Source organism: Amphiura filiformis, chromosome 2, assembly GCF_039555335.1.
Source record: "Amphiura filiformis chromosome 2, Afil_fr2py, whole genome shotgun sequence".
Classification (NCBI taxonomy): Eukaryota; Metazoa; Echinodermata; class Ophiuroidea; order Amphilepidida; family Amphiuridae; genus Amphiura; species Amphiura filiformis.
In genome coordinates, this window is record NC_092629.1 from 43,194,624 (window position 1) to 43,216,097 (window position 21,474).

General features: G+C 37.3%; 1 protein-coding gene and 1 long non-coding RNA gene across 3 annotated transcripts in view; both read left to right on the forward strand.

Annotated features, from left to right (window-relative positions):
* LOC140146247 (thiamine-triphosphatase-like) overlaps positions 1 to 21,474 on the forward strand; it is a 234,773-nt gene that overhangs the window by 75,530 nt on the left and 137,769 nt on the right. The window lies entirely within an intron of this gene.
* LOC140146246 (uncharacterized) lies at positions 1,908 to 6,012 on the forward strand. Its single transcript, XR_011858212.1, has 3 exons — positions 1,908 to 2,125; positions 3,104 to 3,222; positions 4,306 to 6,012. It is a non-coding gene; the product is annotated as an uncharacterized lncRNA (long non-coding RNA).

The window sequence follows — 21,474 nt, forward strand, 5'->3', positions numbered from 1 at the left end:
ACCTAAGGGGTGGACATTAATTATGAAATTGTTTTTGTAGAATGTGTACCAGCATGGAAGCACACATAACCCTCTCAGCACAGGTGTCAACTTCTGACAAATTCCACTTTTTCTTTTAAAAAAAAATCAAAAATTTCAGAATTGTGCATTGTCATGACCATATTTGGAAACAGCAGGAAAATTGCATTAAAATGAGTACAAACAAGGCCAGCATTGGTTCAGTGTTTCTTGAGATGGCTCTTGATATTTTGAGAAAATATCGCAAAATTAGGACTTTTTATGTTGAAGCCTTATGGCTAGCACGCAGAGCATACATAAGGTCTGACAGAGCAAATTATCATCAGTACACGGTTGCATAATCTATTAAACTAGTTTTGACAGAATGATTCTTGTCAACAACAAAGCCAAAAAAAAAAAAAATACATATTTTGATGAAAGGTTTATTTGTCTTTGTTGCTTTGTTAATTTCATTTTTCTTTCATTTACTTCCTAGTATATTTACTGTGTCATACTTTCTTTAGGCACTTTGGATTTTTTTAAATAATTTTGCCAATTTAGGAGTATACGGTATGTGGTCAGGCCCCTGCACCCCTCTGCAGTACCACGCCTGTAGCACCCCCACCCCCGGGTGTTTAGTGTGCCATACTTTCTTTAGCCACTTTGGATTTATTTTAAAAACAATTTTGCCAATTTAGGAGTATATGTGGTCAGGCCCCTGCACCCCTCTGCAGTACCACCCCTGTAGCACCCCTGGGTATTTAGTGTGTCATACTTTCTTTAGCCACTTTGGATTTTTAAATAATTTTGCCAATTTAGGAGTATTATGTGGTCAGGCCCCTGCACCCCTCAGCAGTACCACCCTGTAGCACCCCCCCACCCCTGGGTATTTAGTGTGTCATACTTTCTTTAGCCACTTTGGTGTTCACCCTATTGCCATATTGAGGTTCAGTTCATCCAGCTGTTGTCAGTTTCTTTTGTTTAAAGGGGTTGACCTGATCAACAGCCTCTACAGCTATCAAAACTGAGATTTTGGTACCCCAGTAAAATTCCATGGGTCTGGATTATATAAAAGTGGACCTCTTTTTTCCAGGGGGGGTGGATTTTGTGAAAAGTGGACCTTTTTTGATAGCCACGCTGACAAATTGGGATTTGGGGGAATTTTTGTTATATTTTTGACAATATAGGGGTGTGTGGCCCACCCACCTGTACGGGCCTGGCCTGAATGTCTGGTACTCCTTATTTAGTGTTAAAATCTACACACAAGTCCCTGGAGGAGGGCAGTGGGATGTTGTGGGGTGGGAGAGGAGGACAGTAGGGCTTCTTCGGGAGGGAGGGAGAGCAATGGGGAGGTACAAGGTGAAAATATGGAAGAGCACAACTTTTTGTTGTTGTTATGACTGGGGTCAACTAAGGGGGGAGTCCATTTAATGGGCATGTGCCATCACTGCTACTGGGGAAGAGAACGGAGGGAATCATCCCTTGGTGCAGATAAGTTTTGAACAAAAGTTAATTTTTTTAAATTGTGTTAAAATTAAAAACACTTAAAAGTGTTAATTGGGAGCACACCACCTCAATGCCTTCGGCAAAATATTTCCCTAAGTTCAGGTGTGCCATTTGCGCATGCGCGAAAGTAGTTTGATTGACAGATTTCACCTCTGACCTCGATCAGCTGTTTTTGCGACAGTCATAACACTGACAGAAGTATCCAGTTGCTAAAATCGAATTATTTGCCTCATTTTAGCGACGTGCTTGGACTAGTTTGCAATAGTAATATTAGTATTCAATTCACTGAATATTTAGAGAAGCAAATGACATGATGGATAAGGACAGTTTAAGGCCACGGACATCGAATATACCACGAAAACTAGCTCGTTCACGTAGCGATTTCGTTGTCCCACTGGCGTAGATTGCCTGGCGATCGGAGTGTTATCGTCAGAGCACCTCGGACTACACGAAAACATGACGAGATTTGTCCCATTCACCACTGCATCACACAGATCTGTTGTTCATGCACTGTCATGACTGTACATTCATGATCATTGCAATACAGTGTATGTCGTGTATGTGTATACCGTTCTCCTGGCTGAGTATGTTGGGTGTGTTGTTTGTACCTCGACTCTGCAAGGTGAGTTTCTTTTTATAACTCATTAATTTTTTTAATGCACAAGTAAAACTAAACGACACAACATTAATTTTAACTGGCAGTGAGGATTCGTTATAGTATAGACGAATCCAACGAGCCAAGTCATGGTCAGGATTTGGTCGGCCATTAGGCCAAGTAAAATAAAAACATGTTTCACGTCCGGTTTTCGCAAAAAAGGAGGAAGAGGGTCTTTTTATTTTCTATTTTTTATCACAAAATTGGTGTAAATAGCCATACTTAGAGCTCAGTGTTTTAGCGTATACAATAATGCCTGGAAAAAGGAGGAGAGTTACACCCCTCAAATGATCACAAAACCTTCCTAACGTGTTTCTTGTATCTTAACAAGGCTATAGAAAGCATCCTAACTTCCTAGACATATATTTTGAAAAGTTATAACCGAATTTCAAAAAATAAAAATATATTTGAAGAAACCTCAAAAAAGGAAGCGGAGGGGACGTGAAACATGTTTATTTTTTTTATTTGGCCTTATTAGGGTCCCTGCATGCACCAAACAGGTGTTGTGAGTGCCCAATTGGGTGGATTAAACCCGCTTAAAATTTGATGTGAGATTCTTTTGTGTTGTAAACTGTCATCATTCTTTTGTCTCGTGTAACACGGGTGGTAGAATGCAGTTTAAAATATCCTTCAAGGGCGCATCATTTCACATTTTAGGTGAGATAGTTTGGTCCCCGTCGCGGCTATGGCCGCCATTAAGGTGCAGGAATGCGTGAAATTTGATTTGTCTATAGGAAAATATGATTTTGACTTCATCTTCAGTCTCAATCCCAACCCACAGCAAGTGAGCAAACATAAAGTCTTGATTTTTGCAGAGTATGTAGGCCTACAATATGTTTACAAAGCAATCGTGTAAAAACAGAATTTTGAAAAATATTCAGGGCTTTCCCTTAGCAAATGTTACAATGGCTTTAATTACAATGTCATACTGTATTGTCTTTCCAGAAACTGGCACACGAAAGGTCCATTCAGCAAGGCATATCTTCCAAAAATCTGAACTATAAACACACGCTGAAGCAAAGCACCTGCAACCGAACAGCACAGCTTTCCTTATTGAGGAGGATGTAAGTAATTTCATTTACAAAGTTGTAGCCAAGGGGTGCAGCACACCACACAAAATGCCAATACCTTATTCCTATGTGTTCCTATATTTAATTCTCAGGCACGACAGGTATATATGAAATGAAAGTGCCCTCTGACAAAAAAATAAAAGAGAAAATCAGAAGGGCAAAAGAAAAGAAAAGGGACAAGGAACCCTTTTCACCGAAATTAACCTGATCATGACCGAAAATAGTGTAAAATACTGAAATTTTTGCGTATACGTCCCAATAAAGCCTTTTTAGAAGCTCAAAGACATACAACCTCTCTATGTATAATTGTATGATGCAACTTTTTTTGCAATGCAGAGTTTTTTTGTGTACCACCTAAGTTTTATTTTGCCCTCCTTACTAAAAAAAAAGATGGCTATGCCCATGAAACTATGCACGACTAGTAGACTTAGTAAATTACAGATTAGTGCTTTAAATCTGTCTCCGCTCTCACAGTTCATAAAAAAAAATTAAAATTGCAAAATGATTGCAAGTGACTACTTTTGACTTTATGACCTTTGACCTCACACCTATTGAAATAGCATATCATGACTCTGCTACAATAATTTATCATTTTGGAAGGAAAATCTAAAAATTTAAAAAGATAGTACATTAAGGCTTTAAGGAGTACTACACCCTGGCCAATTTTGTGCTTATTTTTTGCATTTTTCATAAAAATTATAGCACATTGGTGACAAGTAAGATATGTATAGGGGCAAGGACTCCCAACTACTGTACTGAAAATTCAGCAACTCAAAGCAAGTAGTTATTGATTTTTTGATCAAATATTGGTTTTACCTCATTTTTGACTGTAACTCCACAACTGTTGTCTGTGCTGATATAAAATTTCCAGTGCAGTAGTTGTAGTCCTTGCCCCTATAATATACATATCTTACTTGTCCCCAATGCCCTATAATTTTGAGAAAATGCACAAATAAACACAAAATTGGGCAGGGTGTAGTACCCCTTAAACACACAAACAGCCTAGATACCATAATCCTGATAATAATGTGTAATAATTAATCATTGGCTATTATTTTATTTTATTCCAATTTCCAGGTGCAGCAGTACTACTGAGGATACTGGTTTCGTGAAAGACAAAGAGGATGATGGTTTGGAAGTCAACAGCTGGCATCTGTTATCTGTCGCATCACTCGCTAGCCGTACTATAGGGCTTTTTAAACACACTATATCCGAGAACTGCTAAAACCCACTAACCGCTCCACCCAAAAGGGGAATTAGCAGTCTGGGTTTAGCAGTTCTCTGGATATAGCCAGGTTTTACGATATAGCATGGTTTTGGACCACCACAGTCAAAAGGCCGTAGTAGGGCTATCACTCGCATGCATTTAAAACTTTCCCAACATTATGTCAACAATTAAATTTTTTGAAGAAAATCTTTTCTGGAGGGTGAACATTTGATGAGAACTTAAATACTTGCATAGTAATTTATGTGGTGCATAAACTAACTAGTAAATGTTTGCTCCAATTATTAAAATAATAAGGACCTCAACAAATGACTCTGACATCATGTGATGTAATCGTAATGCATAGTTCCTTACAGGCTGTAAAAGTTGCATGGAATTATTGGAAATGTTCTAGGCACTTTTCTTTGGTTTGCCTCAAATTCAGCAGTGACGCGTCAATGTCTTTTCATGGCTGCGCCACACAACCCCCCCTTTTTTGCTACACAATTAACTATACGCACACGATTCAATACGGCGCCCACTAAAATATGCACCTACGTCACTACTGAACTTGAAGGGAACCAATGTATAGCCAAGGTTCCCTAGTCCAAAAATACGGATCGCTAGTCCGAAAAAATAGGAAATGGTTCACAAGTCCAAAAATAAATAAGGTTTACAAGACCTTAGCAATGGAAAATCTGCAGCCATTAGGACTAGCGACCATTTTTTTCTTGGACTAGTGACATTTATGACTAGCGCACCTTAGGATTAGCGGATGCAGGATAGAGTAATTGTAGACCAAATTGTTTAGTAGCTGCTACTGGTTTACCTTCATCCCCGTAAATATGATGAGTATCCAGTCCACTAATCAAGGGTTTAGGACCAGAAGGCCTAACTGCAATAGCTGCCCCATAGACATTTTGATAATTTATCTAAAATATGACACTTGGCAGCTATTGCAGATAAGGCCTCGTTAATGTCTGTTATTTATTAAATAAATAAAAGAAGACCCTACATGTAAACCCTTAACATAAAACTAAAATAAAAGAAGGTCCTACATGTAAACCCTTGACTTATAAATGCTTTTAAAGGAGTGTAAGTGTTCATAGTTTATTATTGGCAGACACTGTTTCTTTCATGAAAGCTGTGACTGTGCATCAATGCATTCACACCCAAAGCCTTCAGGAAAGACTAGCCGATGTCAGTCAATGCTACAATGTAGTCTTTTGTGAAGGCACCATATTAACACACAAGCTGGACTCGAATTTCAGTCAGGGCCATTGCCTGCAGTTTTTCAGTTTTGGCCTTTGTGCCCTGATCTTTGTTAACTTCAAGGTGTTCTTCATTCCTCTTGACAAGTGGTGCCAAATGGCCTTGACAAAGGGTCCCCCCAAATGAAGGTCTGAACAAAAGCCTTCTCAAAAGACTAGTGGCTGCCAATAGACTGTAAATAAATGGTCTTTTGCACTCATTATCTCATACTTCATTACTAAATGTATTTTTACACCTATTTCTCTGGTACATAATTATTAGAAAGACAAGAGTTCATGAAATAAACAAAAATGCATGGTGAATATGTAGCTTTGATCATTGTTTTAATTTATTTTGAGATCTGTAAGGAAGTGAAAAAATAAAAGCACTATTTTTTTCATTAAAAAAGTATGAAGAAGGAAGTCCAACAAACCAAAACAGTTGAACACACCAGTCACACCTACTTAATAGATAATAAATGATGGGGATTTTTTTACTACATGTATCCTCTATTGTGTGATGGAAGATATCCAATAAAAAGTCTGCACAAAAAGTAACACAGCTGAAATATGCCTATAAGTTCAGAACTAGTAATCGTTTCCACAATATTTCTACATAGAAAGAAGGATGATTTATTTACGCTCATTTTGATACCCCATTTGTGAAATGTCGATTTCAATACTGATAACACAGTACATAGTGCTTTTAAAGAAAAACCACAAATTTAAAAGTTGCCATTTACAGCAATCAATGGTTTCAATCAATGACTTCATATCAATACAAATAACCGCAACTTTCAATTCGGGTATTTTTCTTTAAAAACACTGCTGTGTTGTTATTATTGAACGAGATTGGACTAATGGGGTATCAAAATGCGCGTAAATAAATCAATAAATCATCCTTCTTTCTATGTTGAAATATTGTGAACACAATTATTAGTTCAAACGCTACAGGCATGTTTATATCAGCTGCGTTACTTTTTGTGCAGTCTTTATTTTTATAATACAATTCAGCATATTCCCTCTAAGTGATTGTGATCTGGGACAAATCCAAAATTGGATCTAATCTATTAGAAATATTCAATCTAGAATTCAATCTTATTTGATTTTTAATCTAAAAAACATTTGGATGGATTTAAAAAAATCTAATTTGAATACATCTAATTTGATTTTAATCTAAGGGGTTAAAAATCAATCTAAGCAATTTTAATCCCATATATTAAAATTGAATTAGATTGAATTCTAATCTATTGGATTGAATATTTCTAATAGATCTTAATAAATTTTCACACATTCTGTTACACCTAATTTATGAGTCCCGACTTTCAACACAAGTATTGTTCTCCAATTAGTGAGATTGAAGTGCGTTTCTGAATCCGGTCATTATTTCAGTCCTTTTTAATATTTCATTTGTTCCATGACTTCCATCTGCCTCCGCTGCAAAATGTGACATGAAATGGCTCACAGTGGCATTGGTTAATGGTGTCTGGCAGTTGGTTGTTACTTGTACAGTGTAGCTCTGACCTTTTAGTAGGCCTGAAAAAGAAAAAGAGGATTTTAGAAAATTTGTCAGGGTAAAGCTGGGACAGTGGCACAATCCCCCAGCATGGGGCTGTTACAGCGGCTTGGTTTGAAATCCTTGCCCACCCACTTCCCCAAATGAGCACATGCATCTGTATTCCCCAGCCCCCCCCTTGGCGGTGGTGGCAGATTTACCCCAGCTAGCTGTTCCTTGATTGCAATGAAAGTGTAGTTTTGCCACTGGTGGCCCCAATCCCCCCTCCACCATCGGTTGCACACCACAGGGTTCATTTATGTGCCATATTAGGGGCTGTGCAATAATTATCGGGGTAATAAAATGTCCGAACGACCCACCAAAAATAGCTTGCCCCCCTCTCAGCCTGCAAAATAATCGCTTTCCTCCCTCTTTTCGCCTGCCAAAAATCTTTGCCCCCAACACATGCCAAATTTTTGGGATCCCAATTTGCAAACCTTAAAAGGTCTAGATATGTTATGAGCACAGCGAGCATGAAAATTTGCATATTTCAGCGTTTCCATACTGTTTTCCTAAGCCTTTTTAGAGCATTTTATTTAAAAGGCACCCCATGAATGTGTGCCAAAAATTGCTTGCCCCCCCCCCCCCTCGGATCGCTTGCTTGCCCCCAATTTTACCCTCCTTCCAGGGCTCATAATTATTGCACAGCTGAGCCCCTTATAGGTATAAGGGGCTATCATTTTCTTCAGAAGGGGGGTCATGAATATACTGGGGGTCATCAATTTTAAGACCAAAAATAGGGGGTTATAATTTTTGTAGCAATCAAAATAGGGGGTTATAGAATTATTAAGGGCTGGCGACTGGTGTAACTTTTCTTACACTTTTTGAACAAAATGTGCACACAATCTTTATACAATGCAAGATTTTTGCGCTCTCCGTGCGCCTTCTTTACGCTTATGGTCAAAAATTTTAACGCGTTTCGTGTACTCCGCTCTAAAATTTTGACAGAAGGGGGTCCTAAAATTTTTGACCCACGATAGGGGGTCGTAAAAATTTTACAGCCCGCGATCCGCGATGGAGGGGGTCATAAAAATTGACTTCAGTCACCGACATATTCATGACCCCCTGTCAAGAAAATTACATCCCCTGAAAGGTGAATTCAGTCAAATTTTGCCATCAAACACTGCATCATTTTATATCAAATTAAACTCCTTGATTATAAAGAAAGCCAAAACTGAAAATCGTTTTGTCATAGCACTTTCCGTAGCAAAATTACATCTTGTCACAGATTGACTTTCATGATATCATCAAAAACATTCAGCCAACATTAGAAGCTTCAATTGGCAAAACAAATCAGGATCTAGGCTCATGATGGAATTTCCGGCTCATGACCGACAGAGCAGCTTTTCTACGGTGCGGGAACTGCTATCAAAATCCCTCTAAAATTCCATGTGCGATTCTCTCATTACAAAAATAAATCATATATTTGGGTCAAGTGAAGTATTGACAACATATTCATATAGGTTTCCTTGACCGATCTTTTTCTTTACGAGGAAAATTTACAAAATATTGTTGTATTTTAGCCTAGTCGTAAGAGATTCCCATTGAGTTTACATGTACGAACCTGTTATTCCCACCTAGACCATGCCAAAAACATGCCCACATTTCAACTCGATTATCTACCAAACTGGTCATAGATCTCCAACAATTTTTTGATATGACATAAATGAAAGTGTTACTTACCTAATGTATCCATTTTCAGTCGAGATCTATGACTGGAATTCCTGTAATTAGTTGCCAAATATTGGTATTTTCCTCATTTTGCACCACACAAACCAATGGAAAAAGTTACTTCCGGGTTGCCGAGAAGGCAGGGAAAGTAGGCGGGCTTGTGAGAACAACTTCTAGAATCGTTTGAGTCGGGACGGTAGAAACACCGAGTGCATTAAAAGTAACGAACCCAATGTGGTGGTGTGAATTGGGAGCATTGCTATCAGAAACACTGTTCACTGTGAGGCTGTATGTCACAACAGTGAAAATAATGTGGCACAACAGAAGTCATGCAATAAAAGTATTTTTGTGCAAAGTTGGTCAAGGTTTCTGGCAGAAGATTATTACTACCTCTATAGACTCAGTTAGGGACCGTTCACAAACACTTGTTAGGGGGGCTGATGCAAAAAGGGGGAGCCCTGAAAATTTGACCCTCCTAAAGGGGGGGCCCTGAAAAAAATGAGTTTATATGCTTTTCTATGGGGTTAACCCATAATTTTCATGTCAAAAAGGGGGGCCCTGTAAAAGGGGGGGGGGCAAAAAATTTTCCCGATGAATTTTTTTTTTTGCATCAGGCCCCCCTTACAAGTGAACGGTCCCTTACCCCTGTAATGCTTCCCATCACACAGTGGCATAGCTATGATTTTTCAAAGGGGAGGGGACAAAGGCAATTTTCAAGAGGGTGGAGAGGGAAATTTTACCAAAAATGATAAAAAAAATCTAAAATTTTATGGTGGCCAGCTTTCCATAGTGGAGAACGGTAAGAGTGGGGAAAAGATGCCCCATATCCCAGTCCCTTTCCCATAGCCCTTGCCCCCTTCCCCCTGGCTATGCCACTGCTGCCCTAATACCAGGAGGGGACACTGTGATGGGAGATACACAGTCGGGGATAGATTACCAGTACAAATGACCATACGGGGATGTGCCGCAAATATGGGTAGCATTTTCAGCCTTTTGGTATATCAATGACCCCCTTTTCAAAGCCTATTTTGGTATTTAAATGGGTCCTTTTTCAAAATTTTATCAATTTTTTCGGAAAATAGCTTAATTTTTCCTCAATCTAGCCAAAATTTTCAAAATTTGGGAAAATTTGTAAAAACTAAGACAATTTGGGTTAAATTTGGCCGAAAATTTTGACTTTTGGTATATAAATGGGTCCAAATTTCTTGAAAAATTGGTATATTTATGGGTCCACTTTCAAATTCTCAGCGGCACGTCCCTACCAAAACCAAACTTGAGTACCCCGGAGATTACCTTTGTAAGTATTTTAAAAATAATTTTGGCAAAGTAGGATTTATGGTAATACACTTTGTTTTCACAAATCCATGTTTCATATTTGTTGCATAAAAAGAACATATAAAGCTTTTACTGGCAATAGTATACAGAACTTAGCATCGAAAGATGAGATTATTTCAAAATATTTTTGCATAGATGCAATGTTTTGTTTTTCATTACAATAATAATACCCAGGAAGCCGATGTTTGAAATAAAATTGAGTGGCATAACAAGCTTACTGAACTTATCATTTTGAAGATGAGATTATGGAATTGTTTTTCCATGGATCCATCTTGCTTTGTTTTGTATTGTAATAAGAATACCCAGAAAGCTAAGGCTGATATAAAATATATAATTACATATTTAGGTTATGGAACTTAGTATGGCAAGTTGAGGATAATAGCTAGTTGAATCAACACACATTTTGGAATAGTCGTGGTGCAACATCCAAGTTTCTTTAGTTGTGTTGTTCTAGTAAGATAATCATCAAGACAAATACCATTGTGGAATCACTTCGACTAACCATTGTAAACTTGATATCACATGCTACGTTAACCCAACATTCACTGGTTGCCATGGCAAATGATGACTCCAAAAAAAAAAAAAAAACATAAAAATTTCAGAAATGTCCATTTTTATGATCATATTTGAAATCTACACCCAAAATGCATTCAAATGAGTACAAACAAGCCTAGTATTGGTCCAGCGGTTCTTGAGACAGCCGCATGAATAAAATGAAAAGTGTGATTTGTTTGGTACGAGATAAGGTATAAAGATGTGTAAAGCTTATATAAAAAGCCCGAGGTCTGTGAGGATGAAAAAATTAATGGTAAACCACTGATTGTCAGCGTGATGAGTATATCAGTCATATGGAAGAGGAAAAGTGAGGTATTCAGAAAGGTATGTTCCATTTGTACTGTTTACTTTGCTCTCCAGAAAGCCCTATTCCTACAAGTTTTTAAGATTCATGTAAACACGAGTTGCTGATTGCGAGAATAGTCGTACATGCTGTAATGACCAGAATAAGGCAGGATTTTTTTTTTACTCAATGCGTGACCACGGGGTGATCTGTGTGCGTGAATGACAGCGCTGAAATAAGCTGTCCCTTATGGGGGTTTTGACGGAGTTATGCGAAAATGCGATTATTTTCATGAGAGGTATAAGTTCGCCTTATATAAATACAACGTATCTAACATGGAATCCCGGATAATTACCTCGTATGGTAACATTGGTGGGGACAAATCGGATGCATGCAAGTACACACATTTGACATGCATGTCTGGACCCTTCTTTTACATGCTTGTCATTTTGAAGATGAAATTTACCAAATTGTAACGAGCTAAAAAAAAAAGTATGTTAAATTTGCTGTCAAGGTGTGTTTGAGCACATCCAATCGGAAAAAGTGAAATCATTGATTGAATAATTGCTGGAGTGAATTGACAGTTACAAGGATGTAGAAATCGGCCTGCAAAGTAATTGTATTAAATTAGTCTTGAATCTAAGTTGTTGGATAAAAATCCCTTCTACGCTAATACACAAGTGATCCAAGCATTCCAAATATTCATCCCGAGATATCAATGCATTTATCATTTCAAAATTGTAATAATTTGTTAAAAGGTTTGTTAAAAATTACGTTTGGAATCATAAAAATGCATTTAAATGAGTACAAACAAGCCTAGTATTGGTTCAGCGATTCTTAAGATAGGTTTAGCAAATTTTCATTATATTTTTCAAAATCAGATTTCAGGTGAAATCCATGGCGGCAGGCAAATTATTAATTATCGTATACACGCAGACGTCATCTCGTAAATTAAACTTGGAAAAATAGCCAGTAATGACGGGACCTTGCTCATATATTATGTTTTGTTATAAAATTATACAGAATGTGTATCGTGGATACAAATGTACACATAATTATGATTGTATATATTTGCATTGTGTAGAATGACCATGATTGGGCCGGCAGGTAACACAAAGGTTGCAAATTTAATTATTAATTTTGATTTTCAATGAATGCTTCATTTTTTGTTGTTGTAAAGATTGCAACTGTCATATGTTCTGACAAAATTAATGATTCTTTTTTTCACAGAACAAAAGGTAAGCAAAATACAATTAATGAACGTAAACAAATATACATTACCTTTGTGTGATTGCATGTGCTTAGTTTAGAGAATTTTATCTCTTTTTTCCCCTCCCATCCTTTGGGCAGCATTCAGTGGCGGCACCAGGATTTTTTTTTTTCGAGGGGGGGGGGCAAAGTGAATTCTGGTGTGGGGGAAGCAACAAATTTTGCCCCAGATTGCTGCAAAAAGGGGGAATTTGTGTAATTTGGAGGAGGGTTTTGCCTTGAAAGTGGAGGGGGGCAAACGGGGAAAGAAGGATGGGGGGGGGGGTGAAATGCCCCCTTGCCCTCCCCTGGAATAGCCCATTTTGAAAACTTGACCAACTTTGCGAAAAAACACTTTTATTGCATGACTTCTGTTGTGCCATATATTTTCACTGTGCCAACATTATGGCATTAAGTCTCAGAGTGAATGTAGCAATGCTCCCAATTAACACTAAAGTTAAATTGTTTAAAAACTGATCTGCATCAAGGGACTCAGTTCCCTCCATTCTCTTCCCCAGTGGCAGTGATGGTACAGAGGGCACCCCCCTAAAAATGGACTTTGTACCCCAGGTTGACCCCCATCATAACAACAACAAAAAATTTCCCTCCTCCTTATTTTAACCTTCCCACTGCTCTCCCTCTCCGGAAAATATCCCCTGCCCTCCCCCACCCTAAACACCCCATAGCATCACTATTGCTCCCCCGGGGACTGTCTAGATTTTACCACTGAACAATTTACAAGGAGTGAGCAAAGGGAGGGGGGAAAGGGAACTTTCAAGGGGAGAATCTTTGACAAAAAAGGCCTAACAAGCTTAAATGTTAGGGCAGCCAGCACCGGGGAGGGGGGAAGGGTAGCACATGCGCATATTTGGGGGGGGGGGGCAGGGTAAAAGCAGGGGGGGCGGCCTAAACGAAGGGACGGCGGAAGAAGAAGGGGGCAAAAACAGGGGCGGCAAAAACAAAGGGGTGGCAAAAAGAATTAGTAAAGAAAAAAGGGCGGAAAAATGTGAAAAAGTATAACAAATTTTTTGCTCTTCACTTTTTCAAACGACAAAAAAAAAATTGGGTCAACCTTTTCGGGCTGTTGGGGAAGGGGCAGCAAAATTGAATTTTCTTCAGCCCCCCGGGGTAGGTGCCCCCACCTTGGCTACACCTCTGCTCCTACTCCTACACAACTCGATATTCAATAAAATAACAAGGAGTATATATTATATCAGACATTCTGGCTCATGAAAATCATTGACTTGTGGCAAAATACTGGCCTATTTTGTCAAAATGTGGCCATTAATGCACCCTTTTCTTATGAATATAAGCATCTACACATCCCTATATTCATATTTGAATGATTTCATACTCTCCATTTTGTTCATGTGATGTTTACAAAGTAAAAAGTTTTGGTACAATTACAGAATAGGGTGCAACTTGCTATAGACTTGAGTCCAGTCCTCGTTTATGGAGTTTTGGGTTAGGGTTTCGGGTTGGGGTAGTGCAGTCTATTAATAAGACTAGAGTTGCACCCTATTCGGCAATCGATCCAAAGTTTGGATGTTTTTTAATGTGTTTTTTTTGCAAAACTAATTATATCACTGTGTAAATTGCATTCTAAACCATTCTGATTTGACATCAATTCATACTGTATTGCCTACTGATTGAGTTATTCCAGTTGAAATCCATAAGCTTCCATACATCCCTTATGGTGGAAGACAGGGGGTGTACATTTCAAAAGGAATCACCCATTCAGGTAACCCTATTTGAAATCCACACTCCCTGTGTTGAACATTAAGATCATGTCTTCCACAAAGGGGGGTGTATGGATTTCAACAGTAAATAGCCCAAATTTGTCTCTGTCATGCAAAATGCAACAAAACTTATTAATCATTCAAATTATTGTGATCCGTCCATCCCTCAAGTTAAACCTGACCATTTTGTCCCAGCGATAGTCAAGCCACGGTTTGTTTTCATGTAGTCCTTGCATTTCACTGAGCATTGACTTACAGCTGTATTAACTGCTAAGCTTACACAGCATTACGATACTCTCTAGGGATTGTTCTTATCAGGATGCTGTCATATACGAGAATATAAAAAATGGAGGGAGAACCTGCGGCATAACGTGTGCGTCTCTATGAAGGCTCAAAGCGATTTGCGTCATTTCTTGGCTGTCTGACACGTGGTTCATAATTGATGTACATTCTCACCTTTTGTTGTTTTCTCATCATTTGCATTATTCTCCTCTTTCAGGCAAGGTTTGATGACCTCTTGCAAAGTTGTAATCCATTATTTGGTTCATTCTCATCTTTCAGGTAAGATTTGGTGACCTCTTGCAAAGTTGTAATCCATTGGTTCATTCTCATCTTTCAGGTAAGATTTGGTGACCTCTTGCAAAGTTGTAATCCATTTATTGGGTTCATTCTCATCTTTGAGGCAAGGTTTATTGACCTCTTGGGAAGTTGTAATATGTTTATTGAGTTCACTCTCCTCTTTCAGGCAAGGTTTGATGACCTCTTGCAAAGTTGTAATCCGTTTATTGGGTTCATTCTCATCTTTGAGGCAAGGTTTATTGACCTCTTGGGAAGTTGTAATATGTTTATTGGGTTCACTCTCATCTTTCCGGCAAGGTTTGATGACCTCTTGGGAAGTTGTAATCCGTTTATTGGGTTCATTCTCATCTTTGAGGCAAGGTTTGTTGACCTCTTGGGAAGTTGTAATCTGTTTATTGGGTTCACTCTCATCTTCCAGGCAAGGTTTGATGACCTCTTGCAAAGTTGTAATCCGTTTATTGGGTTCATTCTCATCTTTGAGGCAAGGTTTGTTGACCTCTTGCAAAGTTGTAATCCATTGGGTTCATTCTCATCTTTCAGGTAAGGTTTGATGACCTCTTGCAAAGTTGTAATCCGTTTATTGGGTTCATTCTCATCTGTGAGGCAAGGTTTGTTGACCTCTTGGGAAGTTGTAATCTGTTTATTGGGTTCACTCTCATCTTTCAGGCAAGGTTTGATGACCTCTTGTTTCAATTGTATTGTTTCACTGATTTATTCTCATCTTTCACGTAAAGTTTAATGATATCTTGGTATAATTGTGGTCTCTTAATAGTTTCATTCTCATATTTCAGGCAAGGTTTCATGACCTCTTGTTACAAATTGGGTTCATTATCATCTTTGACCAATGCTTCACTGTAGCCAAAATTTCAAAACTTCGTGGAAAAGTGTATTGTATCAATGAGTCAAATTTCTTGAAAAATTGGTATAGTCATGCAGTGGCGTACCGTGGCTGCTCCTACCCCGGGGGGCTGAAGATAATTCAATTTTGCCGCCCCTTCATCAACAGCCCGAAAAGGTTGACCCAATTTTTGAAAAAGTGGTTTGAAAAAGTGAAGAGCAAAAAAAAGGATTATAAACGCTAGCGCCCCTAAAAGCAACACATTTCAAAATTTTTTTTACTTTTTCAAATTTTTTCCGCCCCTTTTTTCTTTCCTAATTCTTTTTCCGCCCTTCTTCTTTCGCCGCCCTGTTTTTGCCGCCCTTCTTCTTCTGTCGCCCTTCGTTTTGGCCGCCCCTGCTTTTACCCAGGGGCTTATGCTCAAAGCCCCCCAAAAAAATATGCATGTCATGGGCAGTGGCGTGAATTTCTTTTTGACATTGGGGGGGGGAAAAAAAAAAAAAAAAATCTTGAAGTATAGTCAATCCAGCACCCTTTGGCGACAGAATTAGTTTATGATATAAATGGCGAAAATTTTTGCTATTTTGAAGCTAAACTGATGAAATATGGTGTAAAAGTAGATTAAATGCGCGCAAAGCGCGCGAAAATTTACACTTTTGGGGCTAAAATGTACAAATGAGGTTAATTTGGTTAGAAACCCATTATCAGGCGTCAACATTGGGGGATGATTGTATGGACCATCCCCCTGGCAAAATATTGGGGGGGATAAATCCCCCCATCCCCCGGGATCTCGCCTATGGTCATGGGTCAATTTTCAGCAGTACCTCCGTAAAAAAAAATTGAGCACCCTGCCCGGACGACCAACCAGCAACCAAGCCACAGATACTCTAGACTGATCCACAAAGCAACGACCCACATAGCAACACACCTAGGTATCAACCTTCAATCAAGCAGAAATCAATCAAACAATTAATCAAATAATTATAATCAAGCAAGTAGGAAATTTTAATTGCAAGACAAAAAAGCATACAATTAAATTGCTCAGTTTGACTAAACAGAATAAATTTGAATAAATGTGGTAATTTGGGTACCCACTTCCGTATCCCAACAACTCACCTCGATTTCTTTGTATTTGAAGGAATGTTATATAAAATGTTACCCCACAAATTGCAATAAAATTGTTGTCAAATATAAATTTATTTAATCAGTAGGAACTCACATCCCTTTGTTATTAAACAAAGATGGGACTCAAATGATATGATTGTTATCATGTATCTCAGTATAAAAATAATTTCATGTTTATTGCTCTGCATGCTGGCCACAGGCTTCAACATAAAAATTCCAAGTTTTAGGATAATTTCTCAAAATATCAAGAGATATCTTAAGAACCACTGAACCAATACTAGGCTTGTTTGTACTCATTTTAATGCATTTTGTATGCTGATTCCAAATATGGTCATGACAATGTACAATTCTAAAATTTTTGAATTTAGACAATTCAGTCCTTGTGCTCTGCAGTCGATGGTTAATAGCTTCAGTGTGCTTCTTTCAATATATATAGTATAAAATATTTTTAGTATCATAATAATAATAATTTCATGCATCCATAGTTACTGTTTTTTATTTATTAATGAAACGACATATATTTGGTATTTTCCTTTCATAAAATCATCGCAAAATTAATAACACCAATATTGCAGAAACTGTTATTTCTGTCCATCCATGACTTCAATTTTATTAAATTTCTTCATTTTTAATTCAATTGTCATTCAATTAGCACCCAGTCGGAAATCAGGGTAGAAGCATGGTGTTTGTCAATTAATATGTGACGTGTCATGTCAAAAGGAGACACTTTTGGGCAGGTTATCAATTATGAGGTTTTTACATATTTTAAATACAGAGATATTTTGCTCTACAACGCCGTTTTCCCCAATGAAATCGGACATTCCTAAGTGAAGATAATGAGTTCGTAAGTTATGGTAAATTGGTAATATAAAATTGGAAATTGAGATATCGGCCTTTAAAAATATTATTGACAATGTTGAGAGTAGGAATTACCTTGAAAAATGTCTCAAAAATACAAGATGCCAGTTATATTCGGTCTGAAACTATCAGACAATATTTTTAACATTAATAATATCACAAATTCGCAACAAACCCAAATTGTGAAAAAATCACCCCAGGCAGATTTTTGGCTATTTCTCCATTTACGATCCTGCCCAAAAGTGTCTGCTTTTGACATGACACGTCACATACTAGTATAGTGATGGAATAAGTACTATGTTGACTCTTATAACAAATTAAGTTAATATATCTGTGTAGGTGTAATATAAATTAAGAAATAAGAAACAAAATTATTATTATTTGGTACAAAATCAAATATTGAAAATGTATATGTCAATGCAAGTTAGAAGAGAATCTTTTTAGATAAGTTGGGATCCAAGCAAACACAAAAATGTTCTTAAAACATTTATTCAAAATGTTTTAATAACACTTAAATGTCGGATTTGTATACAGATCATGAATACGTTTTTAAAACATTATTGTAAAATATTTTGGGCAAACATTTTTGTAAATTATACTTTGTCAGTAGTTAATTAAGTAACATTCTGTTACAGGCCCGTCAGAACCGCTGCGGCAGATGCGGCCATGGCCACACCACTTTTCAGCCTAAAAAATAAACAAAATAAATAAAATAAACAAATTGACATACACAAACAAAAATCTGATTTTTAATGTCATAGTTTTGCAGTTTAGTGCTGTTAACTTACTGTTAAAATTGTATATTAAAGTGCTTGGGTTTTTGCCCACTTAGACCCCCCCCATGAGGGGCACTGAACTTTCAAACCCTACTGGGAGTTTTACCCCCAGACCCCCCCCTTTCGGCTGCACCAATTTGTTCCGACGGGCCTGTTATGTTAAAATGTTTTGCATCACATTTTCAAAAATATTTTATGAATGTTATTAAAACGTTTTTATACCCTTTTATATAACCTGATATTTAAACATTTTCTGTAAAACACTGTGTGGTTGTTAGGATGTCTTTATTTGGAAGAAAATTCAAACTTTTAGATATATTTTTGAGGTGTCCATAATGCTAGACTGTGATAGAAATTACATTATTTCAATAAAGGGCTATTCCAGTTGAAATCCACACACCTTATATGGAAGACATGACCTTAATCTCCCACACTGGGGGTGTAGATTTCAAATGGAGTCACCCATTCAGGTGACCCACATTTAAATTATTGTTTTTGTTGTTATTGTTGTTGTTATTATTTTGTAAGGCACTGGTATCCATGCAAGAGAAGACACTCAAGGCATATGGACCCATCAGATATACATGAATATACAAAATTAACAAAAATATATAAGGCCAAGTAAAATTAATAACATGTATATCGTCCCTGCCCTCACCGATTTTGGGAGATTTTCAAATATGGTTGTGAAGCAAAAACATGTACAGAAGTTCTTGGTTATCATTTATAAACACATTGCAAACACATTCTTCAAGCTTGGGGTAGGGCTTTGGGAAATAATAAAAAATATTAGGGGCCTCCCCCATTTTTATGATAGTGTTGACAAAGCCTTTGCAACTGCAATTTTACACAGAAATGAATGGCCAATTTGTAACACAGTAACAAATAATAAGGGCCTCCCTCACCAAATGAGAAAGTTCAGACAATATACATATGTTATTTATTTTAATTGGCCTAATACATAATGAAAATGGAAAACAGTAAATAAAACATCTTTAAAACAAAATCGTATCAAATTCACAGATTTTCACACCTCCAGTGTTTCAAGTGTGTCTTGAGTGCAACAAAGGGTCAAACGGGCTATTCCAGTTGAAATCAACACTCCTATGGAAGACATGACCTATAATCTTCCACACAGGGAGTGTGAATTTCAAACGGGTTACCTGAATAGGTGATTCCATTTGAAATCTACATCCCTTGTGTGGGAGATTAAGATCATGTCATCCACAGGGGGTGTATGGATTTTAACTGTAACAGCCTAATACATATACACTTGTTGCTATAGCTATCACCCATTTTCACTCAGCCTCTTTCAACTTACTTAAATATTCAAATATGATCCACCAAGAGAAAATATTGTACACTTCCCATAATGCATTTCTCCAATTTCAATTCTCTGTACTGAATTGCTATCTAGTGCAACATGGGTCGATAGTTACGAAATGTACCTCAATGAACAGAACACACCCAGATCTTGAAAAATATATTCATTGATTATCGATCCATGTTTAGCCAGTTTATTCTCAAAATGAAAACAAAGGGAACCAGTACAAAGTAATGAGAGTATCATTTGATGATATGAGGTGCTGTATCATGTTGCAAATGATTCTGGGAAGGGTAAAAAATCTTTGTGATTCGCCTAACATCAAATTAAGACTATACATTAACAAATTCTAACCATTATACATAGTCCATTATTAATTCTATTATACCTATGTCCCAGATATATGAAAATAAAAATTGTTGGCAATTTTTCTAATTTTTATGACATTTTTCACCTGTCCTAGATAGAGAGTAAATTGTTTGACTCTGTCGCTAAAAGCTCTGAAAGAAAAAGACTTGTTTCAAGCCAGTGTTTTACCAGCTGCTAACTTAGGAAAGCCCAAGGTGTTTCTAGAAGGTAAAATAGGATGCTCGCTCTGCAGTTGATGACATACTTTACACATTGTGCTAATGTGTATAATGTCTAATAAAAGTGTAACAAGTCTTTTTTATTGAAGGTATGTAGTAATATTGGCATGATTGGTAAATGTGCATAATTTCATTTTAAGTTGGCGGTAGCGGGTTAACATAGCAGTTCTGATGATCGCTATGCACAGCTTAGATCCTGGGTTCGAGCCCCGGCTGTTCCCAGAAGAGTCTATGTGCATTTGGTTCGTGCCCCCCCCTCCATGATGCTACGCAAGTTACTCCATATTCCAGTACATTGTGATGTCCAAATTCATTATAATGAGAAGTTAAAAGTGTCATTTGAAGAAGACCATTTTGACATGTATAACTATGTATGACTAAGTAAATGAACAAATGAGTCCTAAAACTGAGTGGAAGTTAACTTTCTCCAAGTGGTTGTTGACGGCAACAAGTTTCAATTATTTTTAATTAAAAATTGAAATTCAAACAGGTTTAGTATCAAGATGCATCTTGGGTATGGGAATTCCCCTATTATTCAGGCTACTATGTAGACTAACTGTGGTGCCCACAACCAAATGACTCCTGCAACTTAACTCTCTCCACACAAGTGTTGACTGCAGACGACAAGTTTCAATTTTTTGTTGAAAATTCAAAAATTAAGAATTATAAATTTTCATGACCATATTTGGAATCAGCATGTAAAATGCATTAAAATGAGTACAAACAAGCCTAGTATTGGTTCAGTGGTTCTTAAGATAGCTCTTGATAGTTTGAGAAAATATCTCAAAACTTTATGTTGAAGCCTATGGCTAGCATACAGAGCATTAATGAATGAGTGTGATAGTTTATTAAGAATCACAAAAGTTGTTTTTTTTCATCATTCTTTTTTGGGACCAAACTTTTTGGCTAGCCTCCTCCTCAATCTCTAACTAGGGCCAATAAAAAAAATTGTTTGCTTATCCTCGAATCACTTTCAGAAATTGAGTCGGGAAAAGATTTTTGTTTTAAATGAGTACATGTAACCCAAATACTTGGATGTGACCCTTGTAATGAGACTAGTATAGAGTTACACCCATTCGGTAATCGCTCCACCGAAAGCCCTGCATGTATTAAAGACAAAATAAGACATTTTACATGAAATAACATGCATTTGAATGGGGCTTCAACTTTGTCAATACTACTGTTTTCCTTGTTTTTTGTCAATTTTTTCATTATAAAAATACCTAATGACAATTTGAATGACTTATCCTTCCCTTTTAGGCAATTTAAACACAATTTGATTTTTTTTTACACTTTCGCTGGGATCACGGAGTTTAAGT